Here is a 6,322-nt window from a genome sequence, read left to right on the forward strand (position 1 = left end):
AATTACCTGCCCCAAACAGCAATTTCAAACTAGAAGTCTCTTTCATGTGGCAACTTATACCCCTCTACAAAATAAGTCTATAAGAATATAACACAGACAACTAATACACATGCAAACAAAGACTTTTTAAAACCGAAAGTTTGTGAGAACTGCAAATTTAGGGAAGAGTCAAGACTTCCTTATGAAAAGAAGGACACTCGAACATCATTTGAGGCTTTATCCACAAACAGTAAGAAAATAATATTTTCAAAGAGCTGAGGAAAATGACTATTAACCTAAAGTTTTATGCCCAACTAAGTGATCCTTTAAGAATAAGAGTAAAATAAAGATATTTTTTTCGGAGAAGGCAATGGTACCCCACTCCAGTACTCTTGCCTGGAAACTCCCATGGACGGAGGAGCCTGGTAGGCTGCAGTCCATGGGGCCGCTAAGAGTCGGACACGACTGAGCGACTTCACTTTCACTTTCATGTATTGGAGAAGGAAATAGCAACCCACTCCAGTGTTCTCCCATGGACGGGGGAGCCTGGTGGGCTGCCGTTGGTGGGGTCGCACAGGGTTGGACACGACTGAAGCGACTTAGCAGCAGCAGCAAAGATATTTTTGGGAAAAAATAACACTTAAGAGAATTTAATAGCAATCATTGATAAGCGAGCCAATAAATGAAGAAAGTGCATCAGAAGAAACTAAGTTCAGAAGGAAGGAGAGAGATGTAAGAGGCCATGATGAATAAAGAAAAAAATATATAATGTATATAAAATATAAAAAATATAAAGAATATTAAAATAGAAATATATATATATAAATATAACCAAGCATAAAGTAACAATAGCAATGACTAATCTGAAATTATAGGGTGAAGTTTTCTGGTTGTATATCCTATGTATATTTACCCCTTTTTTCTTGGTAACAGACCCCTGATTTTGTTGGGTTCTTCAAAGTGCCTAATTTAAACACAAAACAAATGACATTTTCCAGCTTCCTCTGTATATGAACAGGCTTTGTTACTGAGTTCTTTTTGTTGATTTAGGGTTCAAGGAATACTCTAAAAAAGTTTAGATGGACTCAGCTGACATAAATCTTTTGGCTCTGGACTTTCCCCCTTCCTCCTTCCTGAAAAATGAACAAAATGGTCAAAGCTGGAGCAACCATTCTGTGGCCCCAAAGCAAGGTAAGGATCACTGAGTGGAAAGATAGAAGTCTAGGTACCTAATACATTGTAGAACTGATGTATCAACTTTCTCATTATGTGCAAAGATATAACCTGTACAGTAAGTCACTGTTGTTAATTTTTAGTTTGCCTAATTATTGGTAACATCAAATATTTCAGATGTATTTAGTGGTAATTAGTATTTATTTTTCCAATTATTGTAGTTTTGTATCCCTTGCTCATATTTCTACTTGGTTGTTTATCATTTTAACTTTTTATGGTGGTAAATTTAAAATCTCTTTTAAAAGAAGAGAAAATAGTGTAATAAACCTCCATATACCTATCACTCTTCCTCAACAATAACTTATATTTGGCCCATTTTATATCTTTTACAACTCTATAATCTTATATATATTTCTGAAGTATAGTTGACTCACTATATTAGTTTCAGATGTACAACACAGTGATTCAAAATTTTTATAGATTATACTCCATTTAAAAGTTACTATAAGGGGGGTTCATGTTTGGGAATGCATGTACACCCGTGGTGGATTCACGTCAATGTATGGCAAAACCAATACAGTATTGTAAAGTAAAAAAAAGTAAAAAAAAAAAAAAAGAAAAAAGTTACTATAAATACAGGTTATATTACTTGTGCTGTATATCTTTCTAGTTTATTTATTTTATACTTAGTAGCTGTACCCCTAAATTCCCTATCACATCCCTTCTATTTTCCCTTTCCCCACTAGTAACCACTAGTTTATTCTTCATATCTGTGAGTCTGTTTCTGTTTTGTTATATTCATTTATTTTTTAGATTCCACATATAAGTGATAACACACAGTATTTGTCTTTCTCTGTCTGGCTTATTTCGCTAGCATAATATCCTCTAAGTCCATTCATATTGTTGCAAACGGCAAAATCTACTTTTTTACGGCTGAGTAATATTTCATGGTGTATATATATATATACACCACTTCTTCTTTATCCATTCACCTATTGATGGACACTTAGATTGCTTCCATATCTTGGCAGTTGTAAATACTGGTGCTGTAAACACTGGGATTCATGTACCTTTGTGAGTTAGTACTTTCATTTTCTTTGGATATATACCCAGGAGTGGAATTGCTGGATCATAGAGTAGTTCTATTTTTAGTTTTTAAAGAAACCTCCAAACTGTTTCCACTGTAAATTGGCTGCACCAATTTACATTCCCTCCAACAGTGTACAAAGGCTTCCTTTCTCCACATCCTTGCCACAATTTGTAAAGTGTGGTCTTTTTTACTATATCCATTCTGACAGATGTGAGGTCTTGACTTCCATTTATCCGATGAGTAGCAAAGTTGAACATCTTTTCATGTGCCTGTAGGCAACCTATATACATTTGGAAAAATGTTTATCCAGGTCTTCTGCTCATTTTTCAGTTAGGTTTTTTTTTTTTTTGATGTTGAGCTGTATCAGCTGCTTATATATTTTGGATATTAACCCCTATCAGTCATATATTTTCCACCATTCAGTAGGTTGTCTTTTAATTTTGTTGATGGTTTCCTTTGCTGTACAAAAGCTTTTCAGTTTACTTAGGTCCCCTTTGTTTAATTTTGCTTTTGTTTCCTTTACCTTAGGAGATGGATCCAAAAAACTAATGCTATAATTTATGTCAAAGAGTGTTCTGCCTATGTTTTCTGCTATTAACTTTATGCTTTTCAGTCTTCATTTAGTTCTTTAGTCTGAGTTTATTTTTGTATATAGCGTGAGAGAATGTTTTAATTCTTTCATATGCAGCTATCCAGTTTTTCCAGCATCATTTATTGAAAAGACTATCTCTTCCTCATTGTATTGTCTTGCTTCCTTTGTTGTAGATTAAATGACCATAAGTGAGTGGGTTTGTTTCTGAACTATTTATACTGTTCTGTTAATCTGTGTGTCTGTTTTTGTGCCAATATCATACTGTTGTGATGGCAGTAGACTTGTGGTACAGTTTGAAACCAAGGAGCATTTATATCTCCACCTCAGTTCTTCTTTCTCAAAATTGTTTTCTCTGCTTGGGGTCTTTTTGTTTAAATACAAATTTTAGAATTATTTATTCTCAGTTCAGTCACTCAGTTATATCTGACTCTGCAACCCCATGGACTGCAGCTCGCCAGGCCTCCCTGTCCATTACCAACTCCTGGAGTTTACTCAAACTCATGTCCATTGAGTTGGTGATGCCATCCAACCATCTCATCCTCTGTTGTCCCCTTCTCCTCCTGCCTTCTCTCTTTCCCAGTATCAGGGTCTTTTCAAATGCCACTGGCATTTTTATAGGGATTAAATTCAATCTATATATTGCTTTGGGTAATATGATCATTTTAAAATATTAATTCTTCTAACACATGAACAAGGTATATCTTCCATATGTTTGTATTGTCTTCAGTTTTTTTGTCAGTGTACTATCATTTTCAGAGTATAGGTCTTTAAATTCCACAGAGATTTATTCCAAGTTATTTTATTCTTTTTGATGCAATGGTCAATGGGATTATTTTCTTAATTTCTCTAATAGTTCATAGTTTTCATATAGAACTGCAACAGATTTCTATATATTAATTTTGTATTGTGCAACTTTACCAAATTCATTGATGAGTGCTAGTAGCATTTTGGTGTGTCTTAAGCATTTCCATCTACAATATGAATTTGAAACAAATCCCAGGAATTATTTTATTTCATTTACAAACAATTTGGTATACACCTTATAGAAAGTGAAGTCACTCAGTCATGTCTGACTCTTTGCAACCCCATGGACTGTAGCCTACCACACTCCTCTGTCCATGGGATTTTCCAGGCAAGAGTACCAGAGTGGGTTGCCATTTCCTTCTCCAGAGGATCTTCCCAACCCAAGGATTGAACCTGCGTCTCCCACATTGTAGGCAGACACCTTACCATCTGAGCCACCAGGGAAGACTTATAAGGACCCATAAAGACATGATCACAATAGCATTGGAGGTGGTGGTTTCATTGCTCAGTTGTGTCCAGCTCTTTGTGACATCATGGACTGTAGTCTACCAGGCTCCTCTGTCCATGGAATTTTCCAGGCAAGAATACTAGAGTGAGTTGCCATTTCCACCTCCAGGAGGTCTTTCCAACCCAGGGATCAAACCCATGTCTCCTGCACTGGTGAGCAGATTCTTTACCACTGAGACCCTGGGAAATCAATATCATTAATAACCACCAAACTGATAATTCTTTAATATCAAATATCTGGTGTTTGAGGGACTTCCCTGTGGTCCAGTGGTTAAGAATCCACTGTCAATGCAGGGGACATGGGTTTGATCCCTGGTCTGGGAAGATCCCACATGTTGTAGAGCAACTAAGCCTGTGTGCAACAACTGCTGAGCCCACAGTCTAGAGCCCATGCTCCGAAAGAAGAGAAGCCAATGCAATGAGAAGACCAGGCACCGCAATGTAGTCCCTGCTTGCTGCAACTAGAGAGAAAGTCTGTGCACAGCAATGACGACCCAGTGCAGCCATAAATAAATAAGTGTTTTTCTTTTAATTTGGTGTTTGAATTTCCCCAATTGTCTTAGAGTTTTTTTTTTACAATTGTGTTATTAAAATCTAAAACGCTCTACTTGTTTCATTTAGTTGCTGTATATCATGTCTTTTAAAGCTATAACTTCCTTTTCTCTTGTTCATACAATTATTTTTGTTGAAGAAATTGGCTATTTAGTCCTCTAGAATTTTATACATTATGTGTGTCACTGATTACATAACTATTTCCTCTAATGTGTTCCTATGACCTCTGTGTGACCTGTGAACTGAAAGGAACATCCAGATAGAGTCTTAATCAGATTGAGGTTAGATTTTTTTGGCAAGAAATTTTATAGTAAGGTTGTATACTTCCTATTGCATCATATCATGAGGCACATAATGTCTGGTTGTCCTTTCTATGACTTTAAAATTAGTAAGTGGGTTCAGACTCATTCAGTATAAAGTTCCTCATATTCTTTCATTTAATGATTAAATAGCCCTTGATAATGATTGCCTAGATCCACTGTTTAATTAATGATTATAAAATGATGATGTTCTAATTTTATTATTTCTTCTGTGTTTATCAACTGTAACTATTTTATAAAGATTTTTTTTCATCAACTATCTAAGTACCTCACAGTATATTTGATATAAGAAAGTTAAGACAAATACTTGTTTCTTTTTCTTTATCAGTCATTTTGAAGAATAATGAGTCATTTTCTGGTATCCTCTAAAGATGATCAACTAATATTTTTAGTATCATTGTGAAGTACTGTAACATAGTACAATCTAAATAATCCTTGTAGCATATTATCCCACTAGATAGTCAAGAAAATCCTAATCTGGTTTTATCCATATTTTACAAATATGGAATATGATTCAAATAAACTTTCATAGCCTTTCCCAAGGTTAGACAATTAGTAAATGCTGGAGTGTTGATTTCAATTCATGCCTTTTGATTCCTGGTCCTCATACTGTAATCATACTATTATGTCAACTAAGTCCATGAAAGTTTCCTTATGTACCTTTTCTGTTTTTCTCTGGCAGACCAGGAGGATTCAATCTTCTTTCTATTTCCTTTCTTCCTCTCTCCCTCAGTCCCTTTTCTTTCTTTCTCTTTTCTTCCTTTTTCTTTTTTTGGCTTTCATTAATCACTTGTCTCAAAATTTGCATAAAATAAAGATGCATTTGCACAATTTCTCTTTAACCAGATTTCTATGGAAAAATAATATAACCTCCTTTCTTATTTTATGCTTGTGAGGATTTTTTTTTAAATTGTTCCAAACTACTCTTTCTCTGGCCTTCTCACTAACCAAAGTTTGGTGTTCAAAAACACAAGTATCTAGGAGAAAGCTTTCTGAGTTAGAAGCAGAATGCATAAAGTTTTCATCTTGAATTTTGGAGCTAGTTATGTCTCTACTTGCAAACAATCTCTGTCCAACTTCCTTTCCTCTACCTTCTTTCCAGTGTGTGAAATTTTGCTTTTCAGCCTTGCCTTGGGCAAATCCATATGCCATTTCCCCCTTTCTCCTCATACTTCTGACTTCCTCACTTTTGCCCAAGTTTGTTTCTCTGCTATACACCCCTATGTCTACTACTCCTGGGAACACACTTCCCACTCTTCCTTTCCACAATATTCCTGAAATTCCTGGACATAATTAAACCTCTCT

This window comes from Capra hircus, chromosome 15 (assembly GCF_001704415.2).
Source record: "Capra hircus breed San Clemente chromosome 15, ASM170441v1, whole genome shotgun sequence".
In the NCBI taxonomy this organism is placed as follows: Eukaryota; Metazoa; Chordata; class Mammalia; order Artiodactyla; family Bovidae; genus Capra; species Capra hircus.